General features: G+C 40.6%; 1 protein-coding gene across 17 annotated transcripts in view; it reads right to left on the bottom strand.

Moving 5' to 3' along the window:
- Nucleotides 1-16,069, bottom strand: part of ZC3H12B (zinc finger CCCH-type containing 12B) — a 461,523-nt gene that overhangs the window by 151,413 nt on the left and 294,041 nt on the right. For 9 of the 17 annotated variants that reach the window (XM_063803880.1, XM_054676379.2, XM_054676381.2 and 6 more), the window contains one exon: nt 1,474-1,591. The exons of 7 other annotated variants lie outside the window; for them this stretch is intronic. The gene's annotated coding sequence lies outside the window, so the exon portion shown is untranslated. Of the gene's footprint in view, nt 1-1,473; nt 6,156-16,069 lie in introns of those variants that run through there. One more of the 17 variants, XM_054676384.2, reaches the window with a different exon arrangement.

Genomic DNA, 16,069 nt, shown 5'->3' with positions numbered 1-16,069 from the left:
AACTTCGAATGGTGTTTCTGTGTGGACATCCTTTTTGTTGATGTTGATGCTATTACTTTCTGTTTGTTAGTTTTCCTTCTAAAAGTCAGGCCCCTCTGCTGCAGGTCTGCTGGAGTTTGCTGGAGGTCCACTCCAGACTGTTTGCCTGGGTATCACCAGCAGATGTTGCAGAACAGCAAAGACTGCTGCCTGTTTCTTCCTTTGGAAGCTTTGTACTAAAGGGGCACCGGCCAGATGCCAGCTCTCCTGTACAAGAGGTCTGTCGACCCCTGCTGGGAGGTGTCTCCTCATCAGGATGCACAGGAGTCAGGGACCCACTTGAGGAGACAGCCTGTCCCTTAGCAGAGCTCGAGCGCTGTGCTGGGAGATCTGGTGCTCTCCCTTCAAAGCCGACAGGTAGGAACGTTTAAGTTTGTTGAAGCTGCGCCCACAACCGCCCCTTCCCCTAGGTGCTCTGTCCCAGGGAGATGGGAGTTTTATCTATAAGCCCCTGACTGGGGCTGCTGCCATTCTTCCTGAGATGCCCCGCCCAGAGAGGAGGAATCTAGAGAGGCAATCTGGCTACAGTGGCTTTGCCAAACTGTGGTGGGCTCTGCCCAGTTTGAACTTCCCGGTGACTTTGTTTACACTGTGAGGGGAAAACTGCCTACTCAAGCCTCAGTAATGGTGGACACCCCTCCCCACACCAAGCTCGAGTGTCCCAGGTCGACTTCAGACTGCTGTGCTGGCAGTGAGAATTTCAAGCCAGTGGATCTTAGCTTGCTTGGCTCCATGGTGATGGGATCCGCTGATCTAGACCACTTGACTCCCTGGCTTCAGACCCCTTTCCATGGGAGTGAACAGTTCTGTCTCACTGGCATTCCAGGCGTCACTGGGGTATGAAGAAAAACTAGCAGTTTTAATTATATTCAAATCTTTCCTTTGCATTCACAACTTGGCTGAATGTTTGGTGCAAGAGCCTTGCTATCTTGGTTGTCAAAATGCCTTCCTCATTAAGTTTAATGATGTCTAGTGTTTGTTCTAAGGTTAGAGACATGCGACTGACTCTTCCTTTCACTTGAACACTAATTGTAGGATTATTAATTGAGCTAACATCAACACTGTTTTGCCTCAGAGAATAGGGATGCCCAAAAAGAGGGGGAGATATGAGGGAACAGTTGGTTAGTAGAGGAAGTGATCTCTGTTTTTGTTTTTGTTGTGTGTTTCAGAACACACACATTTATTAAGTACCCTGTCGTATATGGGTGCAGTCCATGGCATCCCAAAACAATAGCAATTGTAATATCAAAGATCACTTACCGCCCACACACAGTGGATCATGTCTGTAATCTGAGCACTAAGAAGGAGGCCGGGGGTGCAGATAGCTTGAGCTCAAGAGTTTGAGACCAGCCTGGGCAACATGGTGAAATCCCATACGCACACACACACACACACACACACACACACAAATTAGCTGGGCGTGGAAGCGCGCACCTGTAGTCCCAGCTACTTGGCAGGCTGAGGTGGGAGGATCACTTGAGCCTAGGAGGTCAAGGCTGCAGTGAGCCATGATCGTGCCGCTGCATTCCAGCCTGTGTAACAGAGCGAGACCCTATCCCAGAAAACAAAAACAAAAACAAAGATCTCTTATCGCAGATCACCATAACAGATACAATGATAGTGAAAAAGTTTCAAATACTGTGAGAATAACCAAAATGTGACGCAGAGACATGAAGTGAGCATACATTGTTGGAAAAATGGTGCCAATAGACTTGCTCAACACAGGATTGTTACAAACCTTCAATTTGTAAAAAAGGTAGCATCTGGGAAACATAAGGAAGTGAAGCACAGTAAAAACATATGCATGTATAAAGCTTAGTGAGTTTTAGTATATAGAGAATTGTAAAACTATTATCACTATTTAATTCCAAAAAGATTTTATCACCCCCGAAAAGAAACCTATACCCGTGGGCTATCACTTCCCTTATTTTCTTTTTCTTTTTCTTTTTTTTTTTAAATTATACTTTAAGTTCTGGGATACGTGTGCAGAATGTGCAGTTTTGTTACATAGGTATACACATGCCATGGTGGTTTGCTGCACTAATCAACACGTCACCTACATTAGGTATTTCTCCAGTGTTATCCTTCCCCTAGCCTCCCACCCCTGGGACAGGCCCTGGTGTGTGATGTTCCCATCCCTGTGTCCATGTGCTCTCATTGCTCAACTCCCACTTATGAATGAGAACATGCAGTGTTTGGTTTTCTGATCTTGTGATAGTTTGCTGAGAATGATGGTTTCCAGCATCATCCATGTCCCTGCAAAAACATGAACTCATCATTTTTTTATGGCTGCATAGTATTCCATGGTGTATATGTGCCACATTTTCTTTATCCAGTCTATTATTGATGGACATTTGGGTTGGTTCCAAGTCTTTGCTATTGTGAATAGTGCCACAATAAACATAATTGTGCATGTGTCTTTATAGTAGAATAATTTATAATCATTTGGGTATATACCCAGTAATGAGACTGCTGGGTCAAATGTTATTTCTGGTTCTAGATTCTTGAGGAATCACCACACTGTCTTCTACAATGGTTGATCTAATTTAAATTCCCACTGACAGTGTAAAAGTGTTCCTATTTCTCCACATCCTCTCCAGCATCTGTTGTTTCCCAACTTTTTAATGACTGCCATTCCAACTCACGTGAGATGCTATCTCATTGTGGTTTTGATTTGCATTTCTCTAACGACCAGTGATGATGAGCATTTTTTCATATGTCTGTTAGCTGCATAAATGTCTTCTTTTGAGAAGTATCTGTTCATATCCTTCACCCACTTTTTGATGGGGTTGTTTGTTTTTTCTTGTAAATTTATTTAAGTCCTTTGTAGATTCTGGATATTAGCCCTTTGTCAGATGGATAGATTGCAATTTTTTTCTCCCATTGTGCAGGCTGCCTGTTCACTCTGATGATAGTTTCTTTTGCTGTGCAGAAGCTCTTTAGTTTAATTAGATCCCATTTGTAAATTCTGGCTTTTGTTGCCATTGCTTTTGGTGTTTTAGACATGAAGTCTTTGCCCATGCCTATGTCCTGAATGGTATTGCCCAGGCTTTCTTCTAGGATTTTACAGTCCTAGGTCTTTTAAGTCATTGTTCCATCTTGAGTTCATCTTTGTCTAAGGTGTAAGGAAGGGGTCCAGTTTCAGTTTTCTGCATATGGCTAGCCAGTTTTCCCAACACCTTTTATTAAATAGGGAAAGATTTCCCTATTGCTTGTTTTTGTCAGGTTTGTCAAAGATCAGATGGTTGTAGATGTGTGGTGTTATTTCTGAGGCCTCTGTTCTGTTCCATTTGTCTATATATCTGTTTTGGTACCAGTACCATGCTATTTGGTTACAGTAGCTTTGTAGTATAGTTTGAAGTCAGGTAGCATGATGCCTCCAGCTTTTTTCTTCTTGCCCAGGATTGTCTTGTTTATGCATGCACTTTTTTGATTCCATTTAAAGTTTAAAGTAGTTTTTTTTCCCAATTCTGTGAAGAAAGTCAGTGGTAGCTTGATGGGGATAGCATTGAATCTATAAATTACTTTAGGCAGTATGGCCATTTTCATGATATTGATTCTTTCTATCCTTGAGCATGGAATGTTTTTCCATTTGTTTGTGTTCCCTCTTATATGCTTGAGCAGTGGTTTATAGTTATCCTTTAAGAGGTCCTTCACATCCCTTGTAAGTTGTATTCCTATGTATTTTATATTCTTAGTAGCAAATGTGAACGGGAGTTCACTCACGATTTGGCTGTCTGTTATTGGTGTATAGAAATGCTTGTAATTTTTGCATATTGATTTTGTATCCTGAGACTTTGCTGAAGTTGCTTATCAGCTTAAGGAGATTTGGGGCTGAGACGATGCAGTTTTCTCAATATAAAATTATGTCATCTGCAAACAGAGACAATTTGACTTCCTCTCTTCCTATTTCAATACAATTTTTTTCTTTCTCTTGCCTGATTGCCCTGGCCAGACCTGCAAATACTGTGTTGAATAGGAGGTGTGAGAAAGAGCATCCTTGTCTTTTGCTGATTTTCTAAGAGAATGCTTCCAGTTTTTGCCCATTAGCTGTGGGTTTGTCATCAATAGTTCTTATTATTTTGAGATACATTCAATTAATACCCACTTTATTGAGAGTTTTTACCATGGGGGGTGTTGAATTTTGAGTATTGAGATAATCATGAGGTTTTTGTGATTGCTTCTGTTTATGTGATGGTTTACATTTATTGATTTGTGTATGTTGAACCAGCCTTGCATCCCAGGGATGAAGCTGACTTGATGGCGTTGGATAAGCTTTGTGATATGCTGCTGGATTCGGTTTGCCAGTATTGTATTGAGGATTTTCACCTTGAGGTTCATCAGGGATATTGGCCTGAAATTTTCTTTTTTTGTTGTGTCTCTGCCAGGTTTTGGTATCAGGATGATGCTGGCTTCATAAAATGAGTTAGGGAGGATTCCCTCTTTTTCTATTGTTTGGAATAGTTTCAGAAGGAATGGTACCAGATCCTCTTTGTCACTCTGGTAGAATTTCATTGTGAATCCATATGTTGTTCCTGGACTTTTTTTTTGGTTGTTAGGCTATGAATTAATGCCTCAATTTTAGAACTTGTTATTGGTTTATTCAGGAATTCAACTTCTTCTTGGTTTAGACTTGGGAGGGTGTGTGTCTAGGAATTTATCCATTTCTTCTAGATTTTCTAGTTCATTTGCATAGAGGTGTTTATAGTATTCTTTGATAGTAGTTTGTATTTCTGTGGGATCAGTGGTGATATACCCTATAATTTTTTTATTTGATCTATTTGATTATTCTCTCTTTTCTTTTTTATTAGTCTGGCTATCTATTTTGTTGATCTTTTCAAAAAACAGCTCCTGGATTCATTGATTTTTTGAAGGGTTTTTAGTGCCTCTATCTCCTTCAGTTCTGCTCTGGTCTTAGTTATTTCTTGTCTTCTGCTACGTTTTGAATTTGTTTGCTGTTGCTTCTTTGGTTCTTTAAATTTTGATGTTAGCGTGTCAAATTTACATCTTCTCTGCTTTCTCTTGTGGGCATTTAGTGCTATAAACTTCCCTCTACACAGTGCTTTAAATGTGTCTGAGAGATTCTGGTACATTGTGTCTTCGTTCTCATTGGTTTCAAAGAACATCTTTATTTCTGCCTTCATTTTGTTATTTACCCAGGAGTCATTTAGCAGCAGGTTGTTCAGTTTCCATGTAGTTGTGTGGTTATGAGTGAGTTTCTTGATCCTGAGTTCTAGTTTGATTGCACTGTGGTCTGAGAGACTGTTATGATTTCCATTCTTTTGCATTTGCTGAGGAGCGTTTTACTTTCAATTACGTGGTCAATTATAGAATAAGTGTGATGTGGTACTGAGAAGATTGTATATTCTGTTGATTTGGGGTGGAGAGTTCTGTAGATGTATATTAGGTCCACTTGGTCCAGAGCTGAGTTCAAGTCCTGAATATCCTTGTCAATTTTCTGTCTCATTGATCTGTCTAATATTGACAGTGGGGTGTTAAAGTCTCCCACTATTATGGTGTGGTAGTCTAAGTCTCTTTGTAGGTCTCTAAGAACTAGCTTTATGAATCTTGATGCTCCTGTATTGGGTGCATATATATTTAGGGTAGTTAGCTCTTCTCGTTGCATTGATCCCTTTACCATTATATAATGCTCTTCTTTTTCCTCTTTTGATCTTTGTTGGTTTAAAGTCTGTTTTATCAGAGATTAGGGTTTCAACTCCAGCTTTTTTTTTTGCTTGCCATTTGCTTGGTAAATATTCCTCCATCCCTTTATTTTGAGCCTATGTGTGTCTTTGCATGTCGATGGGTCTCCTGAATACAGGACACTGATGGGTCTTGACTCTTTATCCTATTTGGCAGCCTGTGTCTTTTAATTGGGGCATTTATCTCATTTACATTTAAGGTTAATATTGTTATGTTTGAATTTTATCCTGTCATTATGATGCTAGCTGGTTATTTTGCCCATTGGTTGATGCAGTTTCTTCATAGTGTCAATGTTTTTCACAATTTGGTATGTTTCTGGAGTGGCTGGTACTGGCTGTTCCTTTCCATGTTTAGTGCTACCTTGAGGATATCTTGTAAGGCAGGCCTGGTAGTGACAAAATCGCTCAGCATTTGCTTCCCTGTAAAAGATTTTATTTCTCCTTAGCTTATTTTTTTATGCATAGAAATTTTATTTTTGATTATTTTTTAATTATACTTTAAGTTCTAGGGTACAAGTGCACAACGTGCAGGGTTGTTACATATGTATACATGTGCCATGTTGGTGTGCTGCACCCATTGACTCGTCATTTACATTAGGTATATCTCCTAATGCTATCCCCCCACTCCCCCCACCCCACCACAGGCCCCGGTGTGTGATATTCCCCTTCCTGTGTCCAAGTGTTCTCATTGTTCAATTCCCACCTATGAGAACACGCAGTGTTTGGTTTTTGGTCCTTGCGATAGTTTGCTGAGAATGTTGGTTTCCAGCTTCATCCATGTCCCTAAAAAGGACATGAATTCATCGTTTTTTATGGCTGCATGGTATTCCATGGTGTACATGTGCCACATTTTCTTAATCCAGTCTATCATTGATGGACATTTGGGTTGGTTCCAAGTCTTTGCTATTGTGAATAGTGCCACAATAAACATACGTGTGCATGTGTCTTTATAGCAGCATGATTTATAATCTTTTGGGTATACACCCAGTAATGGGATGCCTGGGTCAAATGGTATTTCTAGTTCTAGATCCCTGAGGAATCGCCACACTGACTTCCACAATGGTTGAACTAGTTTACAGTCCCACCAACAGTGTAAAAGTGTTCCTATTTCTCCACATCCTCTCCAGCACCTGCTGTTTCCTGACTTTTTAATGATCGCCATTCTAACTGGTGTGAGATGGTATCTCATTGTGGTTTTGATTTGCATTTCTCTGATGGCCAGTGATGATGAGCATTTTTTCATGTGTCTGTTGGCTGCATAAATGTCTTCTTTTGAGAATTGTCTGTTCATATCCTTTGTCCACTTTTTGATGGGGTTGTTTTTTTCTTGTAAATTTGAGGTGTTCTGGTTTTTGGAATTTTCAGCCTTTTTGCACTGGTTTCTCCCCATCTTTGTGGTTTTATCTACCTTTGGTCTCTGATGTTGGTGACCTTTGGATGGGGTCTCTGAGTGGATGTGCTCTTCCTTTCTGTTTGTTTGTTAGTTTTCCTTCTAAAAGTCAGGCCCCTCTGCCGCAGGTCTGCTGGAATTTCCTTGAGGTCCACTCCAGACCCTGTTTGCGTGGGTATCAGTAGCAGAGGCTACAGAACAGTAAAGGTTGCTGCCTGATCTTTCCTCTGGAAGCTACGTCCCAGAGGGGCACTTGCCAGATGCCAGCCAGAGCTCTCCTGTACGATGTGTCTGTCGGCCCCTAGTGGGAGGTATCTCCTAGTCAGAATACACAGGTGTCAGGTACCCACTTGAGGAGGCAGTCTGACCCTTAGCAGAGCTCAAAAGCTGTGCTGGGAGGTCCGCTGCTCTCTTCAGAGTCATCAGGATGATGCTGTCCTCATAGAATCAGTTAGGAAAGAGTCCCTCCTCCTCAATTATTTTGAATAGTTTTGGTAGGAATGGTACCAGCTCTTATTTATACATCTGGGCAGAGCTTGACTGAATCAGTATGGTACTGGGCTTTATTTTTTTTTAAATTTGTTTGTAGGCCATTTATTACTGAACCAACTTCAGAACTTAATATTGGTCTCTTGAGGGATTCAATTTCTCCCAGGTTCAGTTTTGGGAGGGTGTATGTGTCCAGGAATTTATCCATTTTTTCTAGATTTTCTAGTTTGTTTCCATAGAGGTGTTTATAATATTCTCTGATGGTTATTTGTATTTCTGTGGGGTAAGTGGTAGTATCTCCTTTGTTGTTTCTAATTGTATTCATTTGGAATGTCTTCCTTTTCTTCTTTGTTAGTCTAGCTAGTCATGTACCTATTTTATTAACTTTTCTAAAAAACAAACTCTTGGATTCCTGGGTCTTTTGAATTTTTTTTTTGTCTTAGTCTCCTGCAATTCAGCTCTGATTTTGATTATTTCTTGTCTTCTGTTAGCTTTGGGTTGGTTTGCTCTGCTCTTTGTTCTCTAGTTCCTTTAGTTGTGATGTTAGGTTGTTAAATTGAGATCTTTCTAATTTTTGGATGTGGGCATTTAGTGCTATAAATTTTCCTCTTAGTACTACCTTAGCTTTGTCCCAGAGATTCCAGTATGTTGTATCTGTGTTCTCATTAGTTTCAAAGAACTTGTTGATTTCTGCCTTTTGTTATTTACTCAAAAGTAATTCAGGGGCAGGTTATTCAATTTCCATGTAGTTTTATGATTTTGAGCTATTTTCTTAGTCTTGACTTCTAATTATATTGTGCTGTGTTCCAAGAGAGTGGTTGTTATGATTTCAGTTGTTTTTCATTTGCTAAAGAGTGTTTTATGTCCAATTACGAGGTCGATTTTAGAGTATGTGCCATGTGGAGATGAGAATAACGTATCTACATTCTGTTGTTTTGGGGTGAAGAGTTCTGTAGATGTCTATCAGCCCCATTTGATCCAGTGCTGAGTTCAAGTCCTGAATATGCTTTCTAAATCCAGGTGCTCCTGTGTTGGGTGCATACATATTTAAGATGGTTAGGTCTCCTTGTTGAACTGAACCCTTTACCATCATGTAATGCCCTTCTTTGTCATTTTTTGATCTTTGTTGGTTTAAAGTCTGTCATTTTCTGAAATTAGGACTGCAACCCCTGTTTTTTTTCTGCCTTTCATTTGCTTGGTAGATCTTTCTCTATACCTTTATTTTTAGCCTGTGTTTGTCATTCCATGTGAGACTGGTCTGTTGAAGACAGCATACTATTGGGTCTTGGTTCTTTATCCAGGTAGCCACTCTGTGACATTTAATTGGGGAATTTAGCTTGTATACATTCAGGTAGCCACTCTGTGCCATTTAATTGGGGAATTTATCTTGTTTACATTCAAAGTTAGTACTGATATATGTGGATTTAATCCTGTCATCATGATGTTCATTGGTTATTATCCAGATTTTTTTTTTTTTTTTTGTGGTTGCTTTATAGGGTCACTGATCTGTGTACTTAAGTGTGCTTTTGTAGTGGCTGGTAACAGTCTTTCCTTTCCGTATTTAGTGTTTTTTTCAGGAGTTGTTGTAAGGCAGGTCTGGTGGTAACTAATTCCCTCAGTATTTGATTGTTTGAAAACGCTCTTATTCTTCCTTTGCTTATGAAGTTTAGTTTGGCCAGACATGAAATTCTTGGATGAAATTTCTTTTCTTTAAAAATGTTTAATATTGGTCCCTAGTCTCTTCTGGCTTGTATGATTTCAGCTGAGAGGTCCACTCTTAGTCTGATAGGCTTCTCTTTGTCGGTGACCTGACCTTTCTCTATAGCTGACTTTAACATTTTTTCTTTCATTTTGACCTTGGAAAATCTGATGGTTATATGTCTTGGGGATGATCTTCATGTGAAGTATGTTACTGGGGTTTTCTACATTTCTTTAATTTGAATGTTGGCCTCTGTATCTACATTGGGAAAGTTCTCATGGATGATATTCTGAAATATGTTTTCCATGTTTCTTCCATTTTCCCCATCTCATTCAGAGACACCAATGAGTCATAGTATTGGGCTTATTACATAATTCTATATTTCTCAGAGGTTTTATTTGTTCCTTTTCATTCTTTTTTCTCTATTCTTGTCTGACTGTCTTATTTCAGAAAGCCAGTTTTCAAGCTCCGAGATTCTCTCCTCAGCTTGGTCTATTCTGCTATTAATACTTTTGATTGCATTATAAAATTCTTGTAGTGTGTTTTTTTAGCTCTATCAGGTGGGTTACATTCTTTTCTATTCTGGCTATTTTGTCTGTAAGCTCCTGGGCCATTTTATTGTGATTTTTAGCTTCCTTAGATTGGGTTTCAACATATTCTGCATCTCAAGGATCTTTGTTCCTATTCATATTCTGAATTTTATTTCTGTCATTTCAGCTACTTCAGCCTTGTTCAGAACCCTTGCTGGAGAGGTAGTTTGGTCATTTGAGGAAAGAAGGCACTCTGGCTTTTTGAGTTGTCACAGTCCTTGTACTGGTTCTTTCTTATCTTTGTGGGTTGATGTTCCTTCAATACTTGAAGTTGCTATCCTTTGGATGAGTTTTTTTCTTTTATCCTAATTGGTGACCTTGAGGGTGTGATTGTGATATAAGGTAGGTTCAGTTGATTTGCTTCATTTCTGGAAGATTTTAGGGAACCATGGCTAAGCTCCTAACTCCTGAACTGCCTGCTCTAAATCTGGGAGACCTGTGTTGGGCCCTAACTTTGTTCTTTGGCTCCTTGAGGTTAGAAACCCACTGCATTGGGGAGTGGAGGTGCTGCCAGACCACTGGTAACTACAGTCTGATGGGTGGTCCTAGCCAGAGTGTTTCATAGGGTGGTGGCAGCAGGATCCATTTTGCATGTGTCAGCAGCAGTGGCAGTGTTAGGACAATGTGGTGCATGATTGTTGGCCGTGGCAGGGTGCCATCAGATGCTGAGATACATGTGTATGTGTGGGTGTTCACAGCAGTAGTGGAGGCAGCATGGCTCAAGTAATCAGGATGCCCCCACTGGCAACTGTGTAAGTGGTTGTTCTGGTGGTGGTGTTAGCACAGAAGCAAGGAGCTGGCAGGTGCCATTCTGTAAGATCCCTCTGTGCATTCATGGAGGTAAGGGTGGTCACTCACGTGAGGGAAGGTTCACTGTTCTCTTTCACTTGTTTCACTCTGGCAGCAGTGTTGGTGCAGGAACGGGTCACTGGTAGGGGTTTGGGGTGCTGGTGGGCTCTGTGCCCATCAAGGCTCTGACTGCAATGGTGGTATGTTGGTTGTGGGGGTGAAGTGCACTCCCACCAGCAGTAGTGACAGGTCAGGGTGTGTGTGCACACATGCTCTATCAGAACATTAAAGCCAAAACCCAGCCCCCCACCATGCCAGAAAAGCAATGCAGGGGGTGGCCATGGGCCTGGGGAAGCTGCAGTGTAGAGAGGAAGTGGGTGGGCTTGTGTGTGATCATGGGGGCCACCCCACTTGAGCTCTCTGCCAGTCAGGCATGGTTCATCATTGCAAGAGCTATGATCTGAGCCCCCAAAGCACTGCAAACAGGCAAATCCAGGCTGGGGTCCCAGGAAACCCCAGCACACCAAGGGGTGCTCAGGTCAGACTGGCCTTGTCTGATGAGCAAGACCACCCTGTAGAGTTCAGGTCTGACATTTCCCCTAGGGCTAAAATCTCCTAAGGGAGCAAATTGAGCCTAGGAGGATAGGCATCGCTGGCCATGCTCTGCTACAGATGCTCCTGCAACAAATACTCTGGGACCAATATCAACTGACATGCTGCCCTTACCACTTCTCTAAGCAGCTCTCTTTGCCAAATCAAGTGTCTGTGATGTTTGAGGGGTCTTCTCTTGCCAGAATTCCAGAGGCCTGTGGTGAGAGCAACTTGCTTTTTCCCAGTTCAATTCACCCATTTCCCCAAAGTCATTGGGGGCCAGAAATGAGTCCTGGTGCACTGTAGACCCATGCAGTGTTCTCAGCTTCCTCCCACTTCAGCCCAGCTTCAGTGTCTTCCCTCTGTCCATTCTCTATGCCTTCCCTCTGGAGATCTGTTAGAAGTGTGCTAGTAATCCTAGTCCTAGTCTCTTGGTGGCAATTGTTGCTCCTGGTTGTGTGTAGTTGGCCATCTTTTCCCTGCTTCTTAATGGAGTCTTTAGGGGTTTCTTTAGGTATAGATTCCTTGTCAGGAAAGAAAGATGATTTGACTTCTTTTACTATTTGGAAGCCGTTTATTTCTTTCTCTTGCCTTATTGCTCTGGCTAGGACTTTCAGTACTATGTTGAGTAAAAGTGCGGGCATTCTTGTCTTGTTCCAGTTCTTATGAAGAATACTTTCAACTTTTGTCCATTCAGTATGATGCTGGCTGTAGGTTTGTCATAGAAGGCTCTTATTATTTTGAGATATTTTCCTTCAACGCCAATTTTGTTGAGGGTTTTTGTCATAAAGAGATGTTGGATTTTATTGAAAGATTTTTCCTGCATATATTGAGATGATTTTATGGTTTTTGTTATTAGTTCTGTTTATGTGGTGAATCGTATTTATTGGTTTGCATGTGTGGAACCAACCTTGTATCCCAGGAATAAAGCCTACTTGAGCATGGAAAATTAAGTTTTTGATGTGCTGCCAGATTCAGATTGCTAGTATTTTCTTGAGCACTTTTGCCTTATGTTCTTCAGAGATATTGGCATAGAGTTTTATTTTCTCCTTGTGTCTTTGCCTGATTTTGGCATCAGTGTAATTCTGGCTTTGTAGAGTGAGTTAAAAGGGAGTTCCCTCCTTTTCAATTTATTGGAATAGTTTCAGTAGAATTGGTACCAACTCTTCTTTGTATGTCTAATGGAATTCAACTGTGAATCTATCTGTTCCAGGACTTCATTTGGTTGGTGGGTTTTTAAATTAGTGATTCAATTGTCCAATTTAATATTGGTCTCTTCAGAGTTTCCATTTCTTCCTGATTCAATCTTGGAAGGTTGTGAGTTTCCAGAAATTTATTCATTTCCTGTAGATTTTGTACACAGTTTGTGTACATAATTACTGCTAGCCTACCCTTATGAGAGAGCCTTATGGGAGTTCTAAACACGAAAATGAAAAAATAATACCTGCTACAAGAAAAAAAAATAACACTTAACTACACAGTCCAAAGACTCTATTAGAGCAACAATACAATAGAAACTATAAAACAATCAGCTAGCAACTTCAGGATAGGATCAAAACCTCACATATCAATATTAACCTTGAATGTGTAAATGGTGTAAATATCCCACATAAAAGGTACAAAGTGGTAAGTCAGATAAAAAACAAGACTGATTCATCTGCTGTCTTTAAAAGACCCATCTCACATGTAATGACACCCAAAACATTTTTGAATGCCAAATATCCCCTTGTGAGTACTAAGGATTGTTGTGAAGACAGAGAATGTGAGCTGGTGGCAGAAAGCTAGAACATTACTATGTATCCAGAAGGAACTTAATAGATATTTTCAAATTATGTAAGAAATGGTTTCTGATTAATTTTCAAAAAGATCTTTTATCTGTTTCTCCAACTTTAGAATCACTTTTGTACTAGAGAATCATGCACGCTATCAATACCCTTCTAGTTAATTTTAAATTATATATTGAAAAACAATAATTGTATCTACTTGTGGAATAGAAAGTGATGTTGTGATTTTTAAATATAACGTGGAATAATTAAGTCAAGTGAATGAACATGCCCATCACCTCAAATCGCTAACAATTTTAGTAATGGAAACATTTGAAGTTACTTTCAGTGATTTTGAAATGTGTAGTACTCGATTATTAGCTATATCTACCACATTGTACAATAGGCCTTAAAAAAGTCAGGCTATTCTGTCTATGGAGTAGCCATTCTTTTATTCCTTTACTTTCTTAATAAACTTGCTTTCACTTTACTGTATGGATTCACCTAAAATTCTTTCTTGCACAAAATCCAAGAACTCTCTCGTGGGGTCTAGATTGGGACCCCATTCTGGTAACATCTTTCTGATGAACCCCAAAGGGACGATACTGAGGAGACCCTTGGCTGAAAGGAAATAGACTGCAGCACCAATTGGCTGACTTTGGGTAAGTGGTGGGGTACCTGGGTAAAGAATGGGATTGGGTTAGAGGTTCAACTTAGAGGAGTTGGAGTCTCTTCTAAGACAGAGAGAGTTAAAGACCCCACTTAATAAAAGGCAAAAATGCTTGACCGAACTTGGGTTCAGGGCCCAACTTAGGAACATTATAGTCCTTCCAAATATTTAGGGGGGTGGAGGCCCCCCTTCTCAGTAAAGTCCCTTTTGGCTAAGAGTGGGTTTGGCAGTATGAGATGTTAACTCCTATTCTTTTTGGATTAATTTGCCTTGCACTCTTTGCTGATGTCTGTGGATGACAGGATTTGGCATGTACAGGGTCATGGGACATGGGAGCTTTGCTTCTTCCCAAAGGGGGAAACTTGAGAGCTAATGGAACTGGTGGAAGAGGTCTCTTTGCTACTGACAAACCTGGACTTTTGATTCAGTGTTGCTGCAATACGTGGGCCTTTCTCTGGCCTCCCTGAGCTCCTTGCCTTTCCCACTCTGTCACAGGCAATGCTTCTCTCCCTTCCTCTCCTTTCTCTTTTGTATATTTTCTGTTACTCAGGGTGACCATCTTGCCCAGAGAACACATGTTGAAACTCCTTCAATCCACTTCGAATAAATTAAAGATGACAGGACACAACCTGGGGCAAATTTAAGTCTTGCCAGTTCGATATTGGGTGCTAAGCAGAGTGGCTAATATCTGTTTTGCCACATGTATTTTGCTCTGGCTGGAATGGAAAATGTTAATCTAGCTTCCCCAGGCAGTCCACTTGGGGACAACTTGCAAAACAGAGTTTTGCTTTTGGTTCCATGATTTTCCTTTGTGTTGTGGCTTGGCCCCCAGGGCAATGGTGTAGCGGGCTGGGTTGCCAGGGTCGCTCAGGGAAGGAAAACCCAGAAGACTGGCAAGCCAGCAAAAGGGTATGAATTTCTTATCAGTCAGCAAACTGGTTAAAGGAATGATAAAAATCACTGTTTATCTCCTCTGTACAGTTTTAATTAATAAGAAAAAGGATTCAAGAGGCTAGTCTTAAGCTGTAGTGAATATGTTGTACTTTGTGGTATGAATTTTTCTTTCTGTATCTTTCTGTCAGAAAGAGGGGTCCCTTAGGATAGAACATGGGCCTAGGACCCCTGTAAGCCTGCTGTTCAAGATGGCCTAGCAAACTGGTCAGTTACAAACTATGCTACACTTCCCTGAAAACAAAAACAAAAACAAAAATAAACAAACAAACAAAAAACCTGGATGAAGTTTCCTTCTCATCTTTTTTCATGTCCTTGGGAGCTTGACCTTGAAATGATTTCGTGGTACTTTCTCTTGGTCTCTGCCATCCAGGGAACAGGAGTTTTGGGGTTCATGTCGTAATTAGCCCTAAAAACTATCTCGAGCAGTTAAAAGCCTTTGCAAGCTCAAAATTGGCCTGCTCTAGGCTCTCTCTCAGAAGAGCAATGAAAGCTGCCCAATGCTGTAGTCTGGCAGTTAAGGCTTTGCCATTTTACAATGGTACCCGGGTTCTTTTCTCAGCTTAGGGAATGAGTCGTTTCTCATTTGATATCTGTGTGACCTTTACAATTTGTTGATTCTATTCCCCTCCAAGAACCGTCTTGAATTTTCCCTTCTCTGAGCTACCTTTGAGGAGTCTAGATTTTGTAAAAACTCTTACCACCTCTTTGAAAATACCTTGTACACTCGTGGTTAAGTTATAACCTTAGTAAAGGCTTATTGGTTTCACTTGAGAGGTTAACTTTGGTAAAGCTAAAAAGCCAGAAATATTGGCTGTTTGGCCTGGCTAAAGTTGGGTAATAGATTTAAAAGGACCTTCTTTTTTAAGCACTATGGTTAAAAGTCAGCTTAATTAAAAGTGGATATACGAGCTCTAACAGCCTGGGACTCCTTCAGAAAAAACGAGGAGGTGCCACAGACCCCATTTTGAAAAAATCCTCTGTCTTCCTTATGAAACCCTAGGAATTAGAAGTGGATAGCTCCTTCTCAAAATCTAAGGCTTTGTTCTAGTTTGCATTGCATTATCTGATGTATAATACTTTGGGGGTATCAGAAATTACTTCATATTATGAGAGTGCTTTCATGTATAATAACTAGGTAGGAAATATACTTTTGGGGATAGCTTATGGCAGTTATGAGGGAATACTCCACTCTCTGCACGTTCGGATCAGAGAAGCATGCTCTTAGCCACCTGGAAGGTACGGAAGTGTCCCCACACTGCCACTGAGAGATAAGACTCCCATGGGGGATGGGGCAATCACAGAATGGGCTGATTGGGTTGCTTTGTAATGAAATGCATGGTAAAATCATTGCCCTGTCTTGTTTCATAGCATTTCTCTTTTTGGAGATCTAAGA

Source organism: Pan troglodytes, chromosome X (genome assembly GCF_028858775.2).
Source record: "Pan troglodytes isolate AG18354 chromosome X, NHGRI_mPanTro3-v2.0_pri, whole genome shotgun sequence".
Lineage (NCBI taxonomy): Eukaryota > Metazoa > Chordata > Mammalia > Primates > Hominidae > Pan > Pan troglodytes.
Note: the sequence above shows the minus strand (reverse complement) of the source record. Positions and strands in the feature narration are given on the sequence as shown.